Source organism: Mustelus asterias, chromosome 7 (genome assembly GCF_964213995.1).
Source record: "Mustelus asterias chromosome 7, sMusAst1.hap1.1, whole genome shotgun sequence".
NCBI lineage: Eukaryota > Metazoa > Chordata > Chondrichthyes > Carcharhiniformes > Triakidae > Mustelus > Mustelus asterias.
In genome coordinates this window covers 37,365,359-37,390,099 of record NC_135807.1, presented here as the reverse complement: position 1 = coordinate 37,390,099, position 24,741 = coordinate 37,365,359, and the positions used below count along the sequence as shown (strand labels likewise).

The 24,741-nt window shown below is 45.9% G+C and overlaps 1 non-coding gene across 1 annotated transcript; it reads right to left on the bottom strand.

The window, feature by feature from the left end:
• Positions 1–4,285: 4,285 nt before the first annotated feature.
• Positions 4,286–4,478, bottom strand: LOC144496200 (U2 spliceosomal RNA). Its single transcript, XR_013498387.1, has one exon. It is a non-coding gene; the product is annotated as a U2 spliceosomal RNA (small nuclear RNA).
• Positions 4,479–24,741: the final 20,263 nt, after the last annotated feature.

The window sequence follows — 24,741 nt, the reverse complement described above, 5'->3', positions numbered from 1 at the left end:
CAACATTATCTCACGACTCCTAAACTCAATTCCTCGATTGATGAAGGCCAGTACACCATACGCCTTCTTAACCACAGCCTCAACCTGCACAGCTGCTTTGAGCGTCCTATGAACTCGGACCACAAGATCCATCTTCCAGAGTCCTACCATTAATATTATATTCCGCCATCCTATTTGACCTGCCAAAATGAACCACCTCACACTTACCTGGGTTGAACTCCATCTGCCACTTCTCCGCCCAGTCTTGCATCCTATCAATGTCTCACTGCAACTTCTGACATCCCTCCACACTATCCACAACACCTCCAACCTTTGTGTCATCAGCAAACTTACCAACCCATCCTTCCACTTCCTCATCCAGGTCATTTATAAAAATCACAAAGAGTAAGGGTCCCAGAACAGATCTCTGGGGCACTCCACTGGGGACCGACCTCCATGCAGAATATGACCCATCTATAACTACTCTTTGCCTTCTGTGGGCAAGCCAGTTCTGGATCTACAAAGCAATGTCCCCTTGGATCCCATGCCCCCTCACTTTCTCAATAAGCCTTGCATGGGGCACCTTATCAAATGCCTTGCTGAAGTCCATATATACTACATCTACTGCTCTTCCTTCATCAATGTGTTTAGTCACATCCTCAAAAAATTCAATCAGGCTCGTAAGGCATGATCTGCCTTTGACAAAACCATGCTGACTATTCTTAATCATATTATACCTCTCCAAATGTTCATAAATTCTGTCTCTCAAGATCTTCTCCATCAACTTACCAACCACTGAGGTTCGACTCACTGGTCTATAATTTCCAGGGCTTTCTCTACTCCCTTTCTTGAATAAAGGAACAACATCTGCAATCCTCCAATCCTCTGGAACCTCTCTCCGTCTCCATTGATGATGCAAAGATCATCGCCAGAGGCTCAGCAATCTCCTCCCTCGCCTCCCACAGTAACCTGGGGTACATCTCATCTGGTCCCAGCGACTTATCTAACTTGATGCTTTTCAAAAGCTCCAACACATCCCCTTTCTTAATATCTACATGCTCAAGCTTTTCAGTCCGCTGCAAGTCTGCACTACAACCACCAAGATCCTTTTCCATGGTGAATACTGAAGTAAAGTATTCATTAAGTACCTCTGCTATTTCTTCCGGTTCCATACAAACTTTCCCACCGTCACACTTGATAGGTCCTATTCTTTCACGTCTTATCCTCTTGCTCTTCACAGACTTGTAGAATGTCTTGGGGTTATCCTTAATCCAAGGCCTTCTCATGACCCCTTCTGGCTCTCCTAATTTCCTTCTTAAGATCCTTTCTATTAGCTGTATACTCTTCAAGATCTCTAACATTACCTAGCTCCCTGAACCTTTTGTAAGCTTTTCTTTTCTTCTTGACTAGATTCATTACAGCCTTTGTACACCATGGTTCCTGTAACCTACCATAACTTCCCTGTCTCATTGGAACGTTGCTATGTAGAACTCCAGACAAATATTCCCTGAAAATTTGCCACATTTCTTCCATACATTTCCCTGAGAAAATCTCTTTCCAATTTAAGCCTCCAATTTCCTGCCTGATAGCCTCATAATTCCCCTTACTCCAATTAAACACTTTTCTAACTTGCCTGATCCTACCTCTCTCCAATGCTGTTGTAAAGGAGATAGAATTATGATCACTATCTCCAAAATGCTCTCCCACTGAGAGATCTGACACCTGACCAAGTTCATTTCCCAATACCAAATCAAGTACAGCCTCTCCTCTTGTAGGCTTATCTACATAATTGAGAGTTATGAGAGTTAATTTACAGCTGTAGAAGCCTCTGGTTAGAACACTGAGCACTGGGTTCTGTTCTGGACACCACACCAGAGAGAGACAGCCAAGAGCCTAAGACTCTAGGTGAGAGGACAGGGATGCCTGGCGAATGGGTGTTTTTAGTCACAGAATCATAAAGCACAGAAACAGGCCCTTCAGCCCAACATGTCTAAGCCAACAATTAAAATACCAATCTCTTCTAATCCCATTCAGACTTGGTCCACAGCCTACCATACTGTGACCATTTAAGTGCTCGCCCAGACACTTTGGGCCCTATTTTACCATTTTTATTCTAAGTGCTGGGTGGACTTGAAACTGGGAGTGTTTCAGATTCTCTTTTAGACCCGTTCTCAGGGGCCCCCATACACACTCTGCCTGAAAAAATAGCAACGATTCTGAATCGTGCTGCAGAAGTCTGTGGGCGGGGCTTATCGTGCCCGAAACACTGCAGCTCCGATTGGCGCCACCAATTGCGCATGCGCAGTGAAGAAATAGAAAAATGCTTCCGGGCCGGATAATGCCTCTCCCCTGGCCCCCACAGACATTGCCCCACGCCCACAACATAACTGACTTCCTTATCGCCCCATCCCCCCCACCACCCAGACCGATCGTGGCCCCTCCCCCCTTCCTGCCACCAATTGCACGCAGAGTGGCAGCAGACCCCCCCCTTCCCCCCCACCGATCACATGCAGAGTGGCAGCGGACCCCCCGCCCCCTTAATAAATAAATATTAAATATATAAATAAACACTAATAAATAAACTTTTAGACTAACAGGTCCATAATTGCCTGGCTTATCCCAGCTGTCCTTCTTGAATAAAGGTACCACATTAGCTATCCTCCAGTCATCTGGCACTTCACCTGTAGTCATGATGTGGAGATGCCGGCATTGGACTGGGGTAAGCACAGTAAGAAGTCTCACAACACCAGGTAAGACTCTAAATTGGACTTGATTTGAGAACAGAGACCTGCTTGAGAACAGAGACCACTCCATCTGACGAAGGAGCATTGCTCCGAAAGCTTATGGTATTTGCTACCAAATAAACCTGTTGGACTTTAACCTGGTGTTGTGAGACTTCTTACTGTACTTCACCTGTAGCCAGTGAAGATTTAACTATCTCCATTATGGCCCTGCAATCTCGTCTCTTGCCTCCCATAGCAGCCTGGGATACATCTCATCAGGCTCTGGGTAGTTATGCAATTTATGCCTGCTAACTTGTGGGCCGAATGGCCTGTTTGTGCTGTAGTTTTTCTATGTTCTAAAACATCTAATACCCTCTCCATATTAATCTTAACATGCTCGAGAACTTCAGTGTCCCAAATGAAATCTCCATTTACAATGTCTTTCTCCTTAATGAATAGAGATAAAACATATTAATTTAAGACTTTGCCCATGTCCTCTGGTTCCACACACACACATTTCCCTTTTGGTCTCTAATGGGCCCCACTCTTACCCTGGTATGTTTTGCAAATTTAGTAAATTCAGTTCCCAGCTTGCCACATTTAAGTGGCATGGGATGGCACAGTGGTTAGCACTGCTGCCTCACAGCGCCAGGGACCCGGGTTCAATTCCTGCCTCGGGTCACTGTCTGTGTGAAGTTTGCACATTCTCCCCATGTCTGCGTGGGTTTCCTCCGGGTGCTCTGGTTTCCTCCCAGTCCAGAGATGTGCGGGTTAGGTGAATTGGCCATGCTAAATTGACCCTAGTGTCAGGGGGATTAGCAGGGTAAATATGTGGGGTTACAGGAATAGGGCTGGGCGGGATTGTGGTTGGTGCAGACTTGATGGGCCGAATGGTCTCCTTCTTCACTGTAGGGAATCTATGAAATGTAAGCGTGAGCTGGTGTGTGAAAATATTGGTGTGTGTTTGTGCAAAATTTTAAGCAGATTTTATTTTAATTCAATCAAATCAAGTCCAATTTAGAGTCTTAAAAGTGTGACATTCCCAATCCAAGCTGACAAGACAGGGCTCTCACCTCCTGTCTTGGGCTTGATCTACATGATCCAAGCTGAGTAGGCATTTTTAAAATACTTTTCCAATTCAATCAAATCAAGTCTAATTCAGAGTCTCAACAAGTTGAGACATCCCCGATCCAAGCTGACAAGACAGGGTATGCGACCCTTTACCCTGTCTTGGGCCTGATCTACATGAGCCAAGCTGATTGGAGTAGGCAGACATCTCCGCCCCCAAGGCTTGATCTCATTTGCATCTTAGCCAAATAGCCGAGATGCCGCTTTTAAAAATTGCTTCATATTGAAAATGAAGCTTAAATGCAACCCAATGGCCACTACCAAGTGCAGCATCAGCAGACTACACTTGATCTTAGACAAAAGGCCGAGTAGGCATTTTGTTTTGTATTTTTATTCCAATTCAATCAAATCAAGTCCAATTCAGAGTCTCAACAAGTTGAGACATCCCCGATCCAAGCTGACAAGACAGGGTATGCGACCCTTTACCCTGTCTTGGACCTGATCTACATGAGCCAAGCTGATTGGAGGAGGGGGAGGTTTCCTCCTCCAAGGCTTGATCTCATTTGCATCTTAGCCAAAAGGCCGAGATGCTGCTTTTAAAAATTGCTTCATATGAATATGAAGCTTAAATGTAACCTAATGGCCTTAACCAAGTGCAGCATCCAATCTATACTACACTTGATCTTAGCCAAAAGGCCGAGAAGGCATATTCTTTGTATTTTTATTCCAATTCAATCAAATCAAGTCCAATTCAGAGTCTCAACAAGTTGAGACATTTCAGATCCAAGCTGACAAGACATTGAGCAACCAAACCACCCTGTCCTGGGCCCGATCTACATGAGCCAAGCTGATTGGAGAAGGGAGAGGTTCCTCCTCCAAAACTTGAGCTCATTTGCATCTTAGCCAAAAAGCCGAGATGCCGCTTTTAAAAATTGCTTCATATGAAACATATGAAGCCTCAGCATAACCTAATGACCTCAACCAAGTGCGGGCCGACCATGGGCTGCCGACCATACACCCGATCTTAGCCAAAAGGCCGAGAAGCGATGAGTTTAAGTGGTTGACGGCAACTATTGCCAAAGTACTGTTGGTCAGTCTTAGCTCAGCTTACATCCCCCAACATCTTGGTCTCAATTTGTCTTCTTATTTCATGATCTGCTGCATTTTCTGTTTGAATTTGACAGCTGATAAGTTCCCATTGATGGATGAATCAAAGGTCCAAACACAAAGATCTATTATTAGTTGTTACAGCTTGAGATGGATGCAAATTAGTCATTGTAAACTTTGATGTGACCCTATCAGAGCTCCAGGGAGCAGGAAAACAGTTTGAAAGCTCTGTGAATAGTCTGTGTGCAGATCTGACTCACAACTGCCCTCTGGTGGCTGGCTGCTGGTTCAATGGTATTCTGTTCCTCAGTAAAAATCAGCAAAATTGAATTTCACCAGAATTTTACGCTCCCCTCCCCCCTCCTCCCCCCCCCCCCCCCCCCCCCCCCCACCCCTCCAGCTTTGTGGGTTTGGCGGGAGTGGGTGGTTGTTGGTGTTTGGTTGTGTGCAATTGCATGGAGGGGATTCCCTCCAGATTCCCACCTACCCCAAGGGCAAGATTCTCATCAGGGGAAGCCCACCTTTGTCCCAATTAAGACTGTAAGACGTTGGAGCAGATGTAGGCCACTCAGCCTATTGAGTCTGCCCCACCATTCAATAAGATCATGATTGATCTGACATAATAATCCTCAACTCCACTTTTCCACCTTATTCCCATAACCCTTGATTTCCTTACTGATTAAAAATCTGTCTATCTCAGCCTTGAACATACTTAACGACCCAGCCTCCACCGTCCTCTACCCGCTGAGAAAACAAATTCCTCCTTATCTCCATCTTAAATGAGCGACCCCTTACTCTGAGATTATGCCCTCTGGTCTTAGACTCTCCCACAAGGGGTAACAACCTCTCAGCATCTACCCTGTCAAGCCCCCTGAGAATCCTAGATCTCTCAATAAGGTCACCTCGCATTCTTCTAAACTCCATTGAATACAGGCCCAACAGGCCCTCTCCTCATAAAAAAAATCCCTTCATACCCCAGATCGACCGAGTGAACCTTCTCTAGGTTGCATCCATTGTCAATATATCTTTCCTCAGATAAGGGGATCAAACTGTTCAAAGTATTCCAGATGTGATCTAACGAGTGTCTTGTATAGTTTGAGCGAGACTTTCCTACTTTTATATTCCATTCCCTTTGAGATGAAAGGCAACATTCCATTTGCTTTCCCTATTCCCTGCTGAACATGCTAGATTTTTGTGATTTATGCACAAGGACCCCACAAATCCCTTTGAGCTGTAGCTTTCTCAATTTATATAATACTCAGTTCCTTTATCCTTCCTAACACAGCATAACTTCACATTTTCCTACATTATATTCCATCTGCTAAGTTTTGCCCATTTAACTGGTCTACATCCCTTCGTGGACTTTCTGTGTCATCCTGACCACTTATCTTTGTGTTATCCGCAAATTTAGCAATAGTACATTCAATTCCCACAACCAAGTCATGAATATATATTGTAAATAATTGTGGTCCCAGCACTGATCCCTGTGGCACTCCACTAGTTAAAGGTTTCCAACTTGAAAATGCCCCTCTTATCCCAACTCTTCATCTTCTATTAGTTAGCCAATCCTCTATCCATGCTGATATACTGCTCCCACAACATCTTATGAGTGATACCTTATCAAGTGCCTTTTGGAAATCCAAGTATATTGCATCTACTGGTTCCCTTTATCTATCCTGTTCATTACCACTTCAAGGAATTCTAATAAATTGGTCAGGCATGATTTTTTTCTTCATGAATCCATGCTGACTCTGTTTGATTATATTATGCATTTCTAAATGCTCTGCTATTACATCCTTTATAATCAATTTATTTGGAATCACAAACTTTCAGAGCGCTGCTCCTTCATCAGGTGACACATCGAAATGAATCTCCCACACATTGTGCACAGCAGAGCGCACTAGTGCAAATCGTGCTACAAAATCTGTGGGTGAGGCTTATTCCCACTGGAGAGGCTGGCAGCATCGCGCTGAGTGGGCCACTGCGCATGCGCTGATCTGTAAGCACTGAGATCAGCACATGTGCAGTGGCCCCGCTCTGCCGGCCTCCCGAATGCTGGCCAGCTCGGTCACTGGCCAGCCCTGCAACCCAGCATTGCTGGCCATGCGACCCCCCCATCCCCCACCACCCCGATTGCTGCTCCCCTGGACATGTCCGGGCCAGCGTCGACCACCCTGAACCCCCCCCACCACCACCCCCCAGCAGCCCTGATCTCCTCCCACTCTCACATGGCAGCCCCTTGGCAGGCCAACCCCCCCCACACCCATCCCGAAGCCCAGCCCCGATCGCTGGCCTCCCTCCGCCATCAAGTCTGAGTGGAGAGTGGCAGCGGGACCCCCCTCTCCCCCTCCCCCCCACCAATCGCATCCCCCAGCACTCCTGCCCCCTATAGCCCCTACCCCCCATTAGGCCCCACCCCCTTGGCATTGCCCGATGCCTGGTGGGCAGTGCCAAAGCGCCCCCTTGGGCATTGCCACTTTGCCCCTTGGGCAGTGCCAGGGGGCTAGGCTGGCAATGCCTGGAGGCACTCCCCCTCACCCTGACCTTCTGGGTGGCCTCGAGGGGCCCCCCTTCACTCCAGTGGTGTCGGGCAGCCAGCTCCTCGCTAGTGGGGAGCTGTTGTAAACCCTGCTGGAGTGAAACACTCCTGGCGGGACCGGGGAGAGGCTAGTGGGCCCGGAGATTTCAGTCCCGGGCCCACTGATGGGATGCTAATCCCTATTAGCATAAATGGGGATTTCTGAGGCAGAGCTGACAGCGCCGGAAATCTGGCACCCGGAGACGCGCAGAGGCCGTGGCACCCAGCGCGAAGCCCGCTAAACAGTCTCCGTTTGAGTCTCGCAAACCGCTGCGCTGCAAAAGCAGTGCGGTGCGCTGGAAGAATTGCCCCCATGATCTTTAGCATTCACCTGAACAAAGGTGATTAACACCGCATTTAAAGAACAGCACTTGTGAGTAGGATGCTGGGTGATTATCACTGGATCATGAGCAAGCTGTTTTTTTTAATATTACCACTTCCTAATCAAGGGTTGCTGAGATGAATTCACTGCCATTCACTGCCACCCTGAGACCAGCTATATCTTAGCACATGACTACGTGACATCTTCCTAGCTGTATTTTTAAAATTAATTCATGGGATGTTGGTGTCACCAATATTTACTGCCTACCTCCCTAAATGCCCTTGAGGAGGTGGTGGTGAACTACCTCCATGACAATGGAGTGGCTTGTTCAGCCATTTCAAAGCATAATTAAGAATCTATTGCATTGCTGTGTATCTGGAGTTACATATAGGCTGGATTGGGTAAGGATGGCAGATTTCCTTCTCTGAAAGGCATTAATGAACCAGTTGGATTTGTACAACATGGTCACCATTACTGATACTAATTTTAATCCCTTAGAATTCCATATTTACCTAATTAACTGAATCTAAATTCCCCTACTGCCATGTTGAGATTTGAACACATGTCTCTGGTTCATTGGGCTGCATGGTGGCACAATGGTTAGCACAGTTGCCTCACGGCACCAGGGATCCAGGTTCAATTCTGGCCTTGGGTTACTGTATGCGGACTTTGCTCCTTCTCCTTGTGTCTGCGTGGGTTTCCTCCGGGTGCTCCGGTTTCCTCCCACAGTCCAAAGATGTGCGGGTTAGGTTGATTGGCCATAAAATTGCCCCTTAGTGTCAGGGGGATTAGCAGGGTAAATACATGGAGTTATGGGGATAGGGTCTGGGTGGGATTGTTGTCAGTGCAGACTCGATAAGCTAAATGGCTTCTTTCTGTACAGTAGGGATTCTATGATTAACCCAGGCCTCAGGATTACTAGGCCAGCAAAATTTTCACAGTGCTTGGACCGAACAGTACAATTGGCCATTGAGTGGAATGATTTTGACTAGCTCCTAATCCTGGATCTGAACTGGTTCATTGAGCAGCTGAGTGTATGCTGAATTTTCAACTGGTTTTCACACTTGCCCATGTGCTGTGACTTATTGATTGCCCTACTTAGGACTGTGCGGTTTTCAAACAATTTATCCTCTGGTGTCAGTCCTGATCGAATAGTAAGAATGAAGGATGGAATATACCAATCAGAAACATTTCTGATTGGAGGAAAACATTAAACTCATTATCTAAGGGTTTAAATGTCAGTGAGAATTACCAGAGTTACAAATATAATAAAGAAATAGTGGTCAATGTATCATTAGAATGACCATAGTGGTAAACTCAGGGGAGGTGCCAGAGGACTGGAGAACTGCAGACATTATGCCCTTGTTCGAAAAATGTTGCAAGGATAAGCCCAGCAATTCAGACCAGTCAGTTTAACTTCAAAATCATTCCACTCAATGGCCAATTGTACTGTTCGGTCCAAGCACTGTGAAAATTTTGCTGGCCTAGTAATCCAGAGACAATTATTCGGGATAAAATTGGTATTAACATGGAAAAATGGGGTTGATTAGGAAAAGCCAGCATCGAGTTCTAAAGGGGAAACCTTTAGAACTCTAGGTAGGGGGTAGGATCAGTAAGTTTGCTGATGACACAAAGATTGGCCGGATGGTTAACAGTGAGGTTAGGTGTCTTGGGTTACAGGAAGATATAATCGAGATGGTCAAATGGGCGGATAAGTGGCAGATGGAATTTAACCCTGAAAAGTGTGAGGTGATAGACTTTGGAAGGAGTAATTTGACAAGGAAGTATTCAATGAAAGGTCTGACACTGGGAAGTTCCGAAGAACAAAGGGACTTTGGCGCGTTTGTCCATAGATCTCGGAAGGCAGGTTAATAGGGTGGTGAAAAAGCCATATGGCACACTTGCCTTTATCAATTGGGGTATAGATTACAAAAGCAGAGGAGTCATGATGGAGTTGTATAGAACTTTGGTGAGGCCACAGCTGGAGTACTGTGTGCAGTTCTGGTCGCCACATTATAGGAAGGACGTGAATACACTGGAGGGGGTGCAGAGGGGATTCACTAGGATGTTGCTTGGGATGGAACGTTTAAGTTATATAGAGAAGTTGGATAGGCTTGGGTTGTTTTCCCTGGAGCAGAGAAGACTGAGGAGTGACCTGATTGAGGTGTTCAAGATTATTAGGGGCATGGACAGGGTGGATAAGGAGCAGCTGTTCCCCTTAGTTGAAAGGTGAGTTATGAGGGGACACAAGTTAAAAGTGAGGGGTGGGAGGTTTAGGGGGGATTTGAGGAAAAGCATTTTTACTCAGAGGATGGTGACGGTCTCGAATTCACTGCCTGGGAGGGTGGTGGAGGCGGGGATGCCTCACATCCTTTAAAAAGTACCTGGATGAGTACTTGGCACGCCATAACATTCAAGGCTACGGGCCAAGTGCTGGCAAGTGGGATTAGGTGGGCAGGTCAGGGCCATTCATGCGTCAGTGCAGTCTGAATGGGCCAAAGGGCCTCAACTGCACTGTGGTATTGTGTGATTCTGTGATTCTTTTTTAACTAACTTGCTGGAGTTTTTTAAAAGGTATGTCATGAACCATACTGATGTTACCTGTGAGTGTGTTCTAATTTCAAACATTGGTTCATGGGTGTATAGACTTTTTGGAATACTGTGAGGAGTCACATAAAACCCCTGAGGAACTAGTCCAGTTGTTGTAAAAACACTTATTAAATAATATTTATTAACTTAAAAGAAGAATATACAATGAAAAGGACTACAATACTCTAAGACACTTAAGTGCATGAATGACTAAAGACACACACACAGTTTATGTAGAAAATTACCCCTTGTTCCAAAATATATCTATGATCCTGAACTTACTAACACTTCCCTTTCCCAAACAACATCCAAATTAAATATATCTGTAAGTCAAATCCAGCTTATAGTTACCACGCAATGCAAGGCAGATGATCAAACCTGGGAAACATATTTTCCTGGTCCAGTGAAGATATTTAAACTGCCTTTAAGGAGGTTTCCTGAAATGTCTGTCTGCCTCTAAGGCTTAGATTCAACACAATAGCATCTGTGATGTAAAAGGTTTTACAGGACCTCTTGGCTGTGAAATGGGTCCTATACTTTGGCTGTGAGGTGTGGACTGCCTGTCTGCTTCTGAAGGGGGTAACTGGTATACTGCTCCCCCTTTTGTCATTTCAAACTTGAGAGTTGGCTGTCTACATAACTTGTTTTTTTTCTCCCCTTTTGTGGAGCTTAGCATTTCTATAGTCCTGAATCACCCAGTCATTAAAGTAACCTTTTTCTGTTTGGGGAACTTAACATTTCTACAGCAGTCATGCAAATAATTTGTTTCTATTCCTAGAGCAATTCACACCTGATCATCTTTCGATGCTCTCTTGCCTTTGGAATGCCGCAATCACTTTTAAAGGCTTGTCTGACCCAGGAAATGCTGGCTGTTACTGTTGCTAGGAAGATTTCTATCTTTCAGGCCTTTGTAACCTTTTGTTACTGTTGCTGCTAGGCAAATCCTTGACAAGGTAACTGAAGGGGCCAGTGAGAGTAATATTGTTGAAGTGGTGTACATGGACTTTCAACAGACTTGTGAGATAAGTTATAGCTCGTAGAATAAAAGAGACAGCAGCAAAACGGATACAAAATTGGCTGAATAATAGGAAATAGAAAATATCAATGGATATCTTTTGGGGTGGAGATTTGTAGTGGTTTTCTCCAGGGGCCTTTGCTTTTCTTGATATATATATCAATGATTCAAATCTTGGTGTGTGCAGGAGACAATTTCAAAGTTTGCAGATGGCGCAAAACTTGGAAGTATTGAAAACTGTGAAGTGTAAAACTTCAAAAGGGCATAGACAATTTGGTGGAGTGGGCAGATGGGTGGCAGATGAAGTTCAATGTGGAGAAGTGTGAGGTAATGGATTTCGGTAGGAAGAACATGGACAGACAAAAGAAAATAAGGGGATGAATTCTTAGGAAGTGCGGGAGCAGAGGGACCTTATTTACACTTGCATTAATCATTGAAAATAACAGGACGGGTAGAGAGATATTCTAAGCATTATTAATAAGGGCATAGGGTACAAAAACAAGGAGGTTTTGCTGTACAAGGCACTAGTCAGACCTCAGCTGGAAAATTTACAGTTTATTTATTAGTGTCACAAGTAGTGTCCCACAGTCCAAAGATGTGCGGCCGGGTGTGTTTGCCTTGTGTATCTTCGGGAGGCAGTAGAGATCTCCAATGTGGGGAGTACGTGGGATGAGAGCACGGAGGGTGTTCTGAAGGTCCGGATCAAAGGTCTTGGCAAACACACCCGGCCGTCCCATCGTATTGGACAATGGGACCCTGTGCGAGAACCTCTCCGGCTATGTCGAGGGCATGCTGAAACCCATTGTACAAAGAACCCCCAGCTTTTGTCGCGACACTATGGACTTCCTACAGAAACTCAGCACACATGGAGCAGTTGAACCAGGAGCACCCCTCGTCACAATGGATGTCTCGGCACTCTACACCAGCATCCCCCACGATGATGGCATTGCTGCGACTGCCTCAGTACTCAATGCCGTCAACTGCCAGTTTCCAGATGCAATTTTACAACTCATCCGCTTCATCCTGGACCACAATGTCTTCACCTTCAACATGTGGAGATGCCGGCGTTGCACTGGGGTAAACACAGTAAGAAGCTTAACAACACCAGGTTAAAGTCCAACAGGTTTATTTGGTAGCAAAAGCCACAAGCTTTCAGAGTCTTAAGCTCCTTCTTCAGGTGAGTGGGAATTCTGTTCTCAAACAGGGCATATAAAGACACAAACTCAATTTACAGAATAATGGTTGGAATGCGAATACTTACAGCTATTCAAGTCTTTAAGATACAAACAATGTGAGTGGAGAGAGCATTAAGACAGGTTAAAGAGATGTGTATTGTCTCCAGACAGGACAGCCTGTGAGACTCTGCAGGTCCAGGCAAGCTGTGAGGATTACAGATAGTGTGACATGAACCCAATATCCCGGTTGAGGCCGTCCTCATGTGTGCGGAACTTGATTATCAGTTTCCGCCCAGCGACCCCATGCTGTCGTGTGTCGTGAAGGCCGCCTTGGAGAACGCCCACCCGAACATCAGAGGCCGAATGCCCGTGACCGCTGAACTGAACTGATAGCCAAGTTCCGCACACATGAGGACGGCCTCAATCAGGATCTTGGGTTCATGTCACATTATCTGTGATCCCCACAGCTTGCCTGGACCTGCAGAGTCTCACTGGCTGTCCTGTCTGGAGACAATACACATCTCTTTAACCTGTCTTAATGTTCTCTCCACTCACATTGTTTGTATCTTAAAGACTTGATTAGCTGTAAGTATTCGCATTCCAACCATTATTCTGTAAATTGAGTTTGTGTCTTTATATGCCCTGTTTGTGAACAGAATTCCCACTCACCTGAAGAAGGGTCTTAAGGCTCCGAAAGCTTGTGGCTTTTGCTACCAAATAAACCTGTTGGACTTTAACCTGGTGTTGTTAAGCTTCTTACTGTGTTCACCTTCAACAACCAGTTCTTCATCCAGACACACGGAACAGCCATGGGGACCAAATTCACACCTCAATATGCCAACATCTTCATGCACAGGTTCGAACAGGACTTCTTCACCGCTCAGGACCTTCAACCGATGCTATACACTAGATACATCGATGACATTCTCTTCCTTTGGACTCATGGCGAACAATCACTGAAACAACTATATGATGACATCAACAAGTTCCATCCCACCATCAGACTCACCATGGACTACTCTCCAGAATCGGTTGCATTCTTGGACACACGCATCTCCATTAAGGACGGTCACCTCAGCACCTCACTGTACTGCAAGCCCACGGATAACCTCACGATGCTCCACTTCTCCAGCTTCCACCCTAAACACGTTAAAGAAGCCATCCCCTACGGACAAGCCCTCCGTATACACAGGATCTGCTCGGATGAGGAGGATCACAACAGACACCTCCAGACGCTGAAAGATGCCCTCATAAGAACAGGATATGGCACTTGACTCATCGATCAACAGTTCCAACGCGCCACAGCGACAAACCGCACCGACCTCCTCAGAAGACAAACACGGGACACGGTGGACAGAGTACCCTTTGTCGTCCAGTATTTCCCCGGAGCGGAGAAGCTATGACACCTCCTCCGGAGCCTTCTACATGTCATTGATGAAGACGAACATCTCGCCAAGGCCATCCCCACACCCGCACTTCTTGCCTTCAAACAACCGCACAACCTCAGACCATTGTCCGCAGCAAACTACCCAGCCTTCAGGAGAACAGTGACCACGACACCACACAACCCTGCCACAGCAACCTCTGCAAGACGTGCCAGATCATCGACACGGATGCCATCATCTCACGTGAGAACACCATCTACCAGGTACATGGTACCTACTCTTGCAACTTGGCCAACATTGTCTACCTGATACGCTGCAGGAAAGGATGTCCCAAGGCATGGTACATTGGGGAAACCATGCAGATGCTACGACAACGGATGAATGAACACTGCTCGACAATCACCAGGCAAGACTGTTCTCTTCCTGTTGGGGAGCACTTCAGCGGTCACGGGCATTCGGCCTCTGATATTCGGGTAAGCGTTCTCCAAGGCGGCCTTCATGACACACGACAGTGCAGAGTTGCTGAGCAGAGACTGATAGCCAGGTTCTGCACACAGGAGGATGGCCTCAACCGGGATATTGGGTTCATGTCACACTATCCGTAACCCCCACAACTTGCCTGGACTTGCAAAGTCTCACTGGCTGTCCTGTCTGGAGACAATACACATCTCTTTAACCTGTGCTAATGCTCTCTACACTCACATTGTCTGTACCTTTAAGACTTGATTAGCTGTAAAGACTCGCATTCCAATCATTATTCATTATTCTGTAAATTGAGTTGTGTCTTTATATGCCCTGTTTGCTGTTTATGAGCAGACCTCCCACTCACCTGATGAAGGAGCAGCGCTCCGAAAGCTAGTGGCGTTTGCTACCAAATAAACCTGCTGGACTTTAACCTGGTGTTGTTAGACTCCTTACTGTGTTTACCCCAGTCCAACGCCGGCATCTCCACATCATGACTACCTGTAAGTGAGTCCATAGACTGGATACAGGAGCTTTGGGCTGGGTTGTGACTTGTGCATTGGGGATTGGGTTAAACAATTTTCTGTGCTGTTACGGAATAATACCACAGTCTACACCAGATTTCTCGCCTAATGAGCTAGTGTTTAAACATGCTCCTCGAACAAGGCTTGGCTTGCATAAGCCTGAAGTCAACGGCAAAGTAAGACAAAAGTAAGACAAAATGCAAATCAGTCATGACACATGAGGCATGAAACTTAAAGAGTTCAGTGCTGCTTGGAAGGTCATGATGCAATACCGCTGAGGAGATGAGGAGAAGTTTGTGTTTGAAGCTTTTACAAAGAGACTCGGCACATTTACATGTCTCGTGAAGATCGGAGAGAGACTCTATCAGTGTCATGTAGATCATTTGCCTGAAAGAGGAGATCTGATAAAGGGCAATCATGAGACCCGCCTTTAGTCCAAATTCCATTTTCAGCCCAAAGTGCAAGTTAGGAAGACTGTGGAAGTCAAAAGCAACTGAAAATGTGTCTGTATTATTACAGATTGCAACAGTAGAGCAAGGTGAGTCATTGTCTTTGATTAAGACAAATCCATCAATGTCACCCGAGAGGGTAGGGAGCATATTAAAAAGGGAGGGTAATCAAACAGATGTAATTGTACACATTGGTGAAAATGACGTAGGTAGAAAGAGCAGGGGGGTCATATGAGAGCAATTCAGGGAGATGGGTGCTAGGCTAAAAAATAAGGCCTCTAGGGTAGCAATCTCTGGACTGCTCCCGGTGCCTAGTGCTAGTGAGGCCAGGAACAGGGAGATTCTACAATTGAACACGTGGCTAAAGGACTGGTGCAAGAGGGAGGGTTTCAAATTCATAGATCATTGAGAAGTCTTCAAGAGAGGATTTAGATGGAATTTAATCCAGATAAATGCGAAGTGATGCATTTTGGAAGTACTAATGTAGGGGGGAGTTATACAATAAATGGCAGAGTCATCAAGAGTATAGAAACACAGAGGGACCTAGGTGTGCAAGTCCACAAATCCTAGAAGGTGGCAGCACAGGTGGAGAAGGTGGTGAAGAAGGCATATGGTATGCTTGCCTTTATAGGACGGGGTATAGAGTATAAAAGCTGGAGTCTGATGTTGCAGCTGTATAGAGCGCTGGTTAGGCCACATTTGGAGTACTGCGTCCAGTTCTGGTCGCCGCACTACCAGAAGGACGTGGAGGCTTTAAAGAGAGTGCAGAGAAGGTTTACCAGGATGTTGCCTGGCATGGAAGGTCTTAGCTATGAGGAGAGATTGGGTAAACTGGGCTTGTTCTCCCTGGAAAGACGGAGAATGAGGGGAGACCTAATAGAGGTGTACAAAATTATGAAGGGTATAGATAGGGTGAACAGTGGGAAGCTTTTTCTCAGGTCGGAGGTGACGATCACGAGGGGTCATGGGCTCAAGGTGAGAGGGGCGAGGTATAACTCAGATATCAGAGGGATGCTTTTTACACAGAGAGTGGTGGGGGCCTGGAATGCGCTGCCAAGTAGGGTGATGGAGGCAGACACGATGGCATCGTTTAAGACTTACCTGGATAGTCTCATGAGCAGACTGGGAATGCAGGGATACAAACAAATGGTCTAGTTGGACCAATGAGCGGCACAGGCTTGGAGGGCCGAAGGGCCTGTTTCCTGTGCTGTACTGTTCTTTGTTCTTTGTTCTTTGTCACAATTCCAGCCATTATATAGAATTAGTAAGCAAAGTCAAAGATCAGCTATGCACACTCAGATGTTAAGAGAGCAGAGTTAAGCTAATAGAAACAGAAGGAGATACCCAGACAAAAAGAGAAAGAAGCCAGATAATGTTTTGCAAAAAAGAAATGTTGTTTTGTTGAAGCTTTTCATCTTGCATTCATCAGGAAATTTGCAAGAATACAAATTGAAGGAAAACAACAAATTTATACTGTATGAGAATAGACTGCTGATAGTTTGGCAAGTGGATTCTGATTGGTAGAGGCATTACCATGGAGTATGTACCAGTTGATGGCGACTGACAGTTAACTGCACAGCGTTGTTTGAAATTTAAATCAGGCAACTTGACTGATTGGTCATGCCATTCAGGGAGAAGGCATCTCGGTAGATGAGATTGAAATCCTATGAGGCCACTTGACTGATTGGTCATGGGGAATGAACCAGAGAATGGCAGTCACTTATTTTGTTAAGCTGAAACAGGTGTAACGTGTGTACATGTTCTTTCTGTCTGCAAAAAACAGGGCCCTGTGTAATAATATATGTACTTTCCAGTACATGCAGATAAACCAGACTACAAGCTTGACTGACAATCTTAAATTGATTGTCAGCATAATTCTTAGTGCATTGAGGATTATATAGCAAATGTGGTCTCATCACAGAAAAACAGTTCTTGTTGGCGGAAGGATTGAAAAGATTGTCAGGAAGCGTAAAGGAGAACATGCCCCTGTCTACATCAATGGGGATGAAGAAGAAAGGGTCAAGAGCTTCAAGTTTTTAGGCGTCCAGATCACCAACAACTGCCCTGGTCCCTCCATGCTGACACTATGGTTAAGAAAGCCCACCAACGCCTCTACTTTCTAGACTAAGATAATTTGGCATGTCAGCTACGACTCTCACCAACTTTTACAGATGCACCATAGAAAGCATTCTTTCTGGTTGTATCACAGCTTGGTATGGCTCCTGCTCTGCTCAAGACCGTAAGGAGCTACAAAGGGTCGTGAATGTAGCCCAATCCATCACGCAAACCAGCCTCCCATCCATTGACTCTGTCTATACTTCCCGCTGCCTCGGCAAAGCAGCCGGCATAATTAAGGACCCCACGCACCCCGGACATTCTCTCTTCCACTTTCTTCCGTCGGGAAAAAGATACAAAAGTCTGAGGTCACGTACCAACCGACTCAAGAACAGCTTCTTCCCTGCTGCTATCAGACTTTTGAATGGACTTACCTTGCATTAAGTTGATCTTTCTCTACACTCTAGTTGTGACTGTAACACTACACTCTGCACTCTCTCATTTCCTTCTCTATGAATGGTATGCTTTGTCTTGTATAGCACCTAAGAAACAATACTTTTCACTGTATGTTAATACATGTGACAATAATAAATCAAATCAAATCAAAGGACAGCAATTTAAGACGAAGCAATAGGAGGAAAAACATTTTTTTAGTGATTAGGATTTGGAGTGCATTGTCTGAGGGTATAGTGGAGGCAGATTCAACTGAAGCTTTCAGAAGAAAATTAAATAATTACCTGAAGAGGAATTTTTTTTAGGGCAACAGGGAAAAATGTCAGGAAGTGGGACTAGGTAAGTTGTTCTTAGAAGAAGAATGAGAGGGGATCTGATAGAAACATATAAAATCCTGATGGGACTGGACAGGCTAGATGAGGGAGGAATGTTCCCGATGTTTAGAAAATCCAGAACGAGGGGTCACAGTCTATGAATAAGGGGGAAGCCATCCAGGGCTGAGATGAGGAAGAATTTCTTCACTCAGAGAGTTGTGCATCTTTGAAAATTCTGCCTTGAAATTCTTGGGAAAAGTCGCTACTGTCTCTGTTGCCCTAAAAAAAATTCCTCTTCAGGTAATTACTTAATTTTCTTCTGAAAGCCTCAGTTGAATCTGCCTCCACTATACCCTCAGACAATGCATTCCAGTTGTGAACCTGTGGAATTCTCTACCACAGAAAGCTGTTGGGGCCAGTTTGTTAGATATGTTCAAGCGGGAGCTGGATGTGGCCCTTGCAGCTAAAGGGATCAGGGGGTATGGAGAGAAAGCAGGAGAAAGTGCATGATCAGCCATGATCATATTGAATGGTGATGCAGACTCGAAGGGCCGGATGGCCTACTCCTGCACCTATTTTTTATGTTCCTTAAGCTGCTCAGACATGATAAACTGAATGATCTTGTTCTGCACTATGATCATTCTATGAATCTAAGATTCCATCTGAGACAGTAGTGAGGCCTTGGTGTAATGTTACATCAGAAAGACACATTTCTGGCAGTGCAGTTTTCCCTCTATACTAAACTGAGATTATGTGCTCTGTCATAAAATCTATTGATCGCTGTGTCCCTCAGTGCTAAAGCAGCTGTGTGTGGAGATTCTAACATTGAAGGTACTGGATGTTCCGATGCTTATTACATTGGTTGCTGCCTCTGGGGATGTTTTGATAGGTCAGCAAATCAGGTCAAGAGTCAGTGAACGTTCTTCTTGATGCAGTCAGTTTCAAGGAGTCTGCAAGCCAACAAATGCCACGGAGACAGGCAGAGGTCCCAGTTAATGTTAAAATAAAGGAGCAGAGAAATGGATTCCAATTTAAAGAAAGCTGCAGGGAGCAAACTTCAGGTAAAGAGGGACACTGAGGCAAAGGTACCCATTTGGTATTCTGCTTAGCATGGCCATTGATCTGAAAGTGTCCTTGTGAATTAGTGTTTGAGGGTATTCGGGAATTCAGAGAGAAGGCATCTCGGTAGGTGAGATTGAAACCCTGTGAGGCAGGCGGTTGTTTCAGTCATCTGAGTTGTAGCGACTTTTCCCAAAAATTCCAAGGCAGGATTTTCAAAGATGCAAATTGGAAACCCTCTTGCTTTTAGTGATATTGGTTGACTTAGAGTCAGTCTGACATCTTGGTGATTTGTTGAGAAATCTATGGAATCTATTTTGGTTGCATCTGTCACTTACTCTGTAGTGTGGTGTGTCCAACCACAGTTCATCTGTTAATTCACATGTACTTCATACTTACCCTGAATGTTAGATTTGATTTGATTTGATTTGATTTATAGAATAATAGAATCATAGAATCCTACAGTGCAGAAGGAGGCCATTCGGCCAATTGAGTCTGCACTGACCATAATCCCACCCAGGACCTATTTCTGTAACCCCACATATTTATCCTGGTAATCACCTGACACTAGAGTGAATTTAGCAAGATCAATCAACCTAATCCGCATATCATAGAACTGTGGGAGGAAACTGGAGCACCCGGATGAAACCCATGTAGACACAGGGAGAATGTGCAAACTCTACATAAACAGTGACCCGAGGCCAGAATTTAACTCCGGTCCCTGGCGCTGTGAGGCAGCAGTGCTAACCACCGTGCCGCCCCATAAATTTGATTTGATTTATTGTCACATGCACAGTGGAGCCCCGTTGTAACGCGCCACGATTTAGCGTGAAATCGGATATGACGCGATGGACCCTTTTATTTGCTATTTCCAGTTTAGTGATTTAGCGCGACCCCGATAACATTCACGATGACATTTTGTGGACCCCAACCGTCGCGTTACAACGGGGCTCCATTGTATTAGTATACAGTGAAAAATATTGTTTCTTGCGCACTATACAGACAAAGCAGACCGTACATAAAGAAGGAAAGGAGAGAGTGCAGAATGTAGTGTTACAGTCATAGATAGGGTGTAGAGAAAGATCAATTTAAAAGAGTATAAGATGCATATTGTAACTTGTTTTATCTTTCTGATTTTGTACAGAAAAGTTTGCTTTTGTTCAAAACCCATGGAATCTTGTGGCTTTATTCCAAAAGCAAGTGTCTTGAATCTCAGCATAATAATGAGAATAAAAGCAAAATACTGCAGATGCTGGAAATCTGAAATAAAAGCAGAAAATGCTGGGAAAACCCAGCAGGTCTGGCAGCATCTGTGGAGAGAGAAACAGAGTTAATATTTCAAATCCGTATGACTCTTCTTCAGAGCTAATGAAATGGAGAAGTGTGATGAATCTCAACCATTATCTACTTTAAGAAGTCTCACAACACCAGGTGAAAGTCCAACAGGTTTATTTGGAATCACGAGCTTTTGGAGCACTACTCCTTCATCAGGTGAGTGTCTGTGTCAATATGCGCAATCTCTTTGGAAATCCTCTCCACTTTGGGCTGACGGTTTGTGGTGTCAATGGTAGCCATGAGGTGGAGATGCCGGCGTTGGACTTTATCTACTCTAGGCAAAATGTTATTGGTCCCCTAAGTGGACCTCCTCCAACATCCCAATCATCCATTCTGATCAAAGATCATAACAGCTCAGATATGTGGAATGCTGCTTGAGCCCACAATCTTTTGACTCAGAAAGGTTAGAGTTTGACACCTGGATGACTTTTTATAGTAAATCATTCTTTAATTTGTTGCTATTGAAAAAGATGATCTTCCCCAATCGCTATGGCAATGACACTTGGTATGGAAATGCTTCAGGCATTATCCAGCTAGAGTCTGCCTGACAGACGTGCTGCTCCCATTGGGTTCAATGCAGGCATTTGTATGAATTAATGACGACAGAAACTGCAGACTGCTCTACAAGACAAATTAACCCTTGTTGTGCCTGAATGCAACAAGTCTTCTGCTGCACAGATTCACATTAACAATCCTGCTCTGAAACGACACTCATGTGAACTGTTCTTCAAATGGAAGTCTGGTGAATGAATATTAGAAGGCGCTGGTGTTGGCATCACAGCCATGCCTGACCCTACCCTTACCCAATATCCACACATACGTTGCAGCAGTGGGTACAGGATACTAAGGAGGGTCAGGAACTTTGTAAAAAAGAGGCTTTGTTGTTTCCCTGGCACAGGACCATTGAGATTGATTATAGTGCCATAGTTTCTGCATGACCCTTTTCACTCCTCCTCCTCCTCATTCTCCTCCCCCCAGTATCTCCACCCCCACTCTCTTTTTCAGGTCAAGTTGTTATCTTATAAGAACATAAGGAGTAGGCTAATGATCTGCTACAACTAGCCCCAAGTGAGGTTTCCCAAAAGTTGTTGATCTGGATGACACCCCCTCAATTTGTCACCGTCCAGCTGGTTCGCCCCCAATTGTTCCAATCCAGGGTGAGGAGGGGTGTTTGGCTCTATCGCCAGAATTCTACCGCCTCGCCGCCACAGAATCGGAGCGGGCGAGGGGCGGACAACGGAAATGTCCATTGATCTCGGGCGGGAATTTCCGGTCTCGCTTGAGCGAGGCCATAAAATCCTGCCTCATGTCTTTATTCAACCCACCTTCTGCTGGTAGCAACAAAGATTTAATGCAACAAGGTTCCCTTTTCCTAGGGTGCCTTTTCCAGAACAAATGGCTATGTTTAATAGGGGGGCCAATTTAACCAGCTGTTCTTGAGTTAAGATTGAGTAAGTTTATTAACTGCTAAAGAGGTAAGGATAAATGGTAAACCACATTTATTTACATTTATATGGATTAGGAATAAGAATTGAGTCCAATAGTAAGCAAATACAAATAAACGTTATAGGGAACAATTGTTGATTTGCGAGATGTAGCTGATGACACATGCAGCCATTATGAATTGATTCCAGTATAGTTGGCTTCTTCAGATGAGTAGTTGGTTCTTCAATTCAGGTGTTCCATGGTTTGGTAGAGATATTTCTGTGATCCTTTTTGCTAGAGGGTTGACTTCCACAATCATAGAGAGAGAGTTTGAGATATTCCTGCAAAGGATGGCTATTTTTGCAGGGGTCCTGCTTCCATTACTGTGTCACACAACTTCAGTGTGGAAAACTTCCAGCTGCTTTTCCTCACAGCACTCAGAGACCAACAGACAGACATAGTCAGGCAGCAGGCAAACTAGCTTTATTTGTATATTTCAAGAGGAAACACAAGTCAGTCTAGGCAATTACACGCAGGGTCTTTGAGATGAGATTGTTGCTGTGTTCCTTTGGAATTACCAGAGATGGGAATCAGTGTTTGGATGCTTTTAGAAATAACTTGTATGGAAACGCAGAGAGAGGTTCCATTGTCCCTTAGAGAATCACGCTGCAGTCATTCTCATGCTGACTGCTCGGAGAGGTTTGTGTCCATTTTAAAATATAAAATTCAGGTCTTTTTTAAAGTCTAATATTTCTGATGCACTATCAATAAGGCGAAAGACTACCGATATGCCAATATAAGTGTAGGCTTTTATTCACAACAGAATCAGGAGCAGATCCCAACAATTAACCGACCTGGACTGAACAAGGGGGAGGAGACAGCCACCTTTATACTAGGTGCTGAGGGGAGGAACCAAACTGGAAGGGGATGTGTCCAGGTATGACAAACACACACAACGGTGGTCCATATAGGACAAAGGCACAACTGAGGTCCACCACATTCACCCCTTCCTTTTAAAAAAACAACACGGGGGTGAAGCGGAAACAATATCACAAGTCCAGACGAACCGGTGGCTTGATCCGTCGTCGTGATCGTCGTAGTGCAGGTCGCAGAGTCGTCCGAGCAGGGAGCGATGTCGGCCCAGGCTCCGTACAGTGAGCGTCGAGAGAAGGCGCTGGGTGGTGTGAAGCGGACCGATCCGTCGTCCCGTCCAGTCGTCGGGTACTGCGTGGCGACGGCTCCGGCGACTCAAGCGAGCTGTACATAGGGGCGAGAGGAATGGGCTGTGGCCCTGGTGGCGTATGGGGAACAGTGGGAACTGGAGCTGGGGGGTGGGGGGCTGCAACAGGCTCTGGGCACACTACATTGGGGACAGGGACTGAGGGAGGAAGAGGCGTAGCAGTCTCCGAATGGACGACACCAGGGACCGTGGGGCGGAAGGACGTGGTGACCTCCGGGGCACCCGCGGGTGCCAAGTCACGGACAGAAACCGTGTCCTCCCGCCCATCAGGGTACGCTACATAAGCATATTGGGGATTAGCATGGAGCAGTTGGACCTCCTCGACCAAGGGATCTGCCTTATGGGTCCGGACATGCTTCCGAAGCAGGACGGGTCCCGGGGACATCAGCCAATCCGGGAGCGAAGTACCCGAGGAGGACTTCCTGGGAAATGAAAACATCCGCTCGTGAGGGGTCGTATTGGTCGCTGTGCACAAGAGTGACCTAATGGAATGTAATGCGTCCGGAAGGACGTCTTGCCAACGGCTGACTGGAAGGCCCCTAGACCGTAACGCTAATAGAACGGCCTTCCAGACGGTTGCGTTCTCCCGCTCTACTTGACCATTGCCCCTGGGGTTATAGCTAGTGGTGCGGCTGGAGGCAACGCCTTTGGCGAGCAGGTACTGCCTCAGCTCATCACTCATGAAAGAGGACCCACGGTCGCTATGAATATAGGCTGGGAAGCCGAACAGGGTGAAGAGCTTGTTCAGGGTCCGAATCACTGTAGCCGTGGTCATGTCCGAGCAGGGGAAGGCAAAAGGGAAACGTGAGTATTCGTCAATGATATTCAGGAAATAAACATTGCGGTTAGAGGAGGGGAGGGGGCCTTTAAAATCAACGCTAAGGCGCTCGAACGCGCGAGTGGCCTTTACAAGGTGCGCCCTACCTGGCCGGTAGAACTGCGGTTTGCACTCAGCGCAGACCCTGCATTGCCTGGTAATCGTCCGGACTTCCTCAAGGGAGAAGGGCAGGTTACGGGACTTGACAAAATGGAAAAATCTGGTGACACCCGGGTGACAGAGGTCGTTATGGAGGGACTGTAGCTGGTCTAGTTGGGCACTGGCACATGATCCACGGGACAGGGCGTCTGGGGGCTCATTGAGCTTCCCAGGCCGGTACATGATGTCATATCTGTAGGTGGAGAGCTCAATCCTCCACCGCAAGATCTTGTCATTCTTAATCTTGCCCTTTTGCCTGGTGTTAAACAGGAAGGCAACTGACCGCTGGTCCGTAATTAAGGTGAATCGTTGGCCCGCGAGATAATGGCGCCAATGCCGGACGGCTTCCACGATGGCCTGGGCCTCCTTCTCGACCGAGGAGTGTCGAATCTCAGGGCCTTGTAAGGTCCGGGAAAAGAAGGCCACCGGACGGCCCCTCTGGTTAAGGGTGGCAGCTAGGGCAAAGTCAGACGCATCACTTTCCACTTGGAATGGGATGGATTCGTCC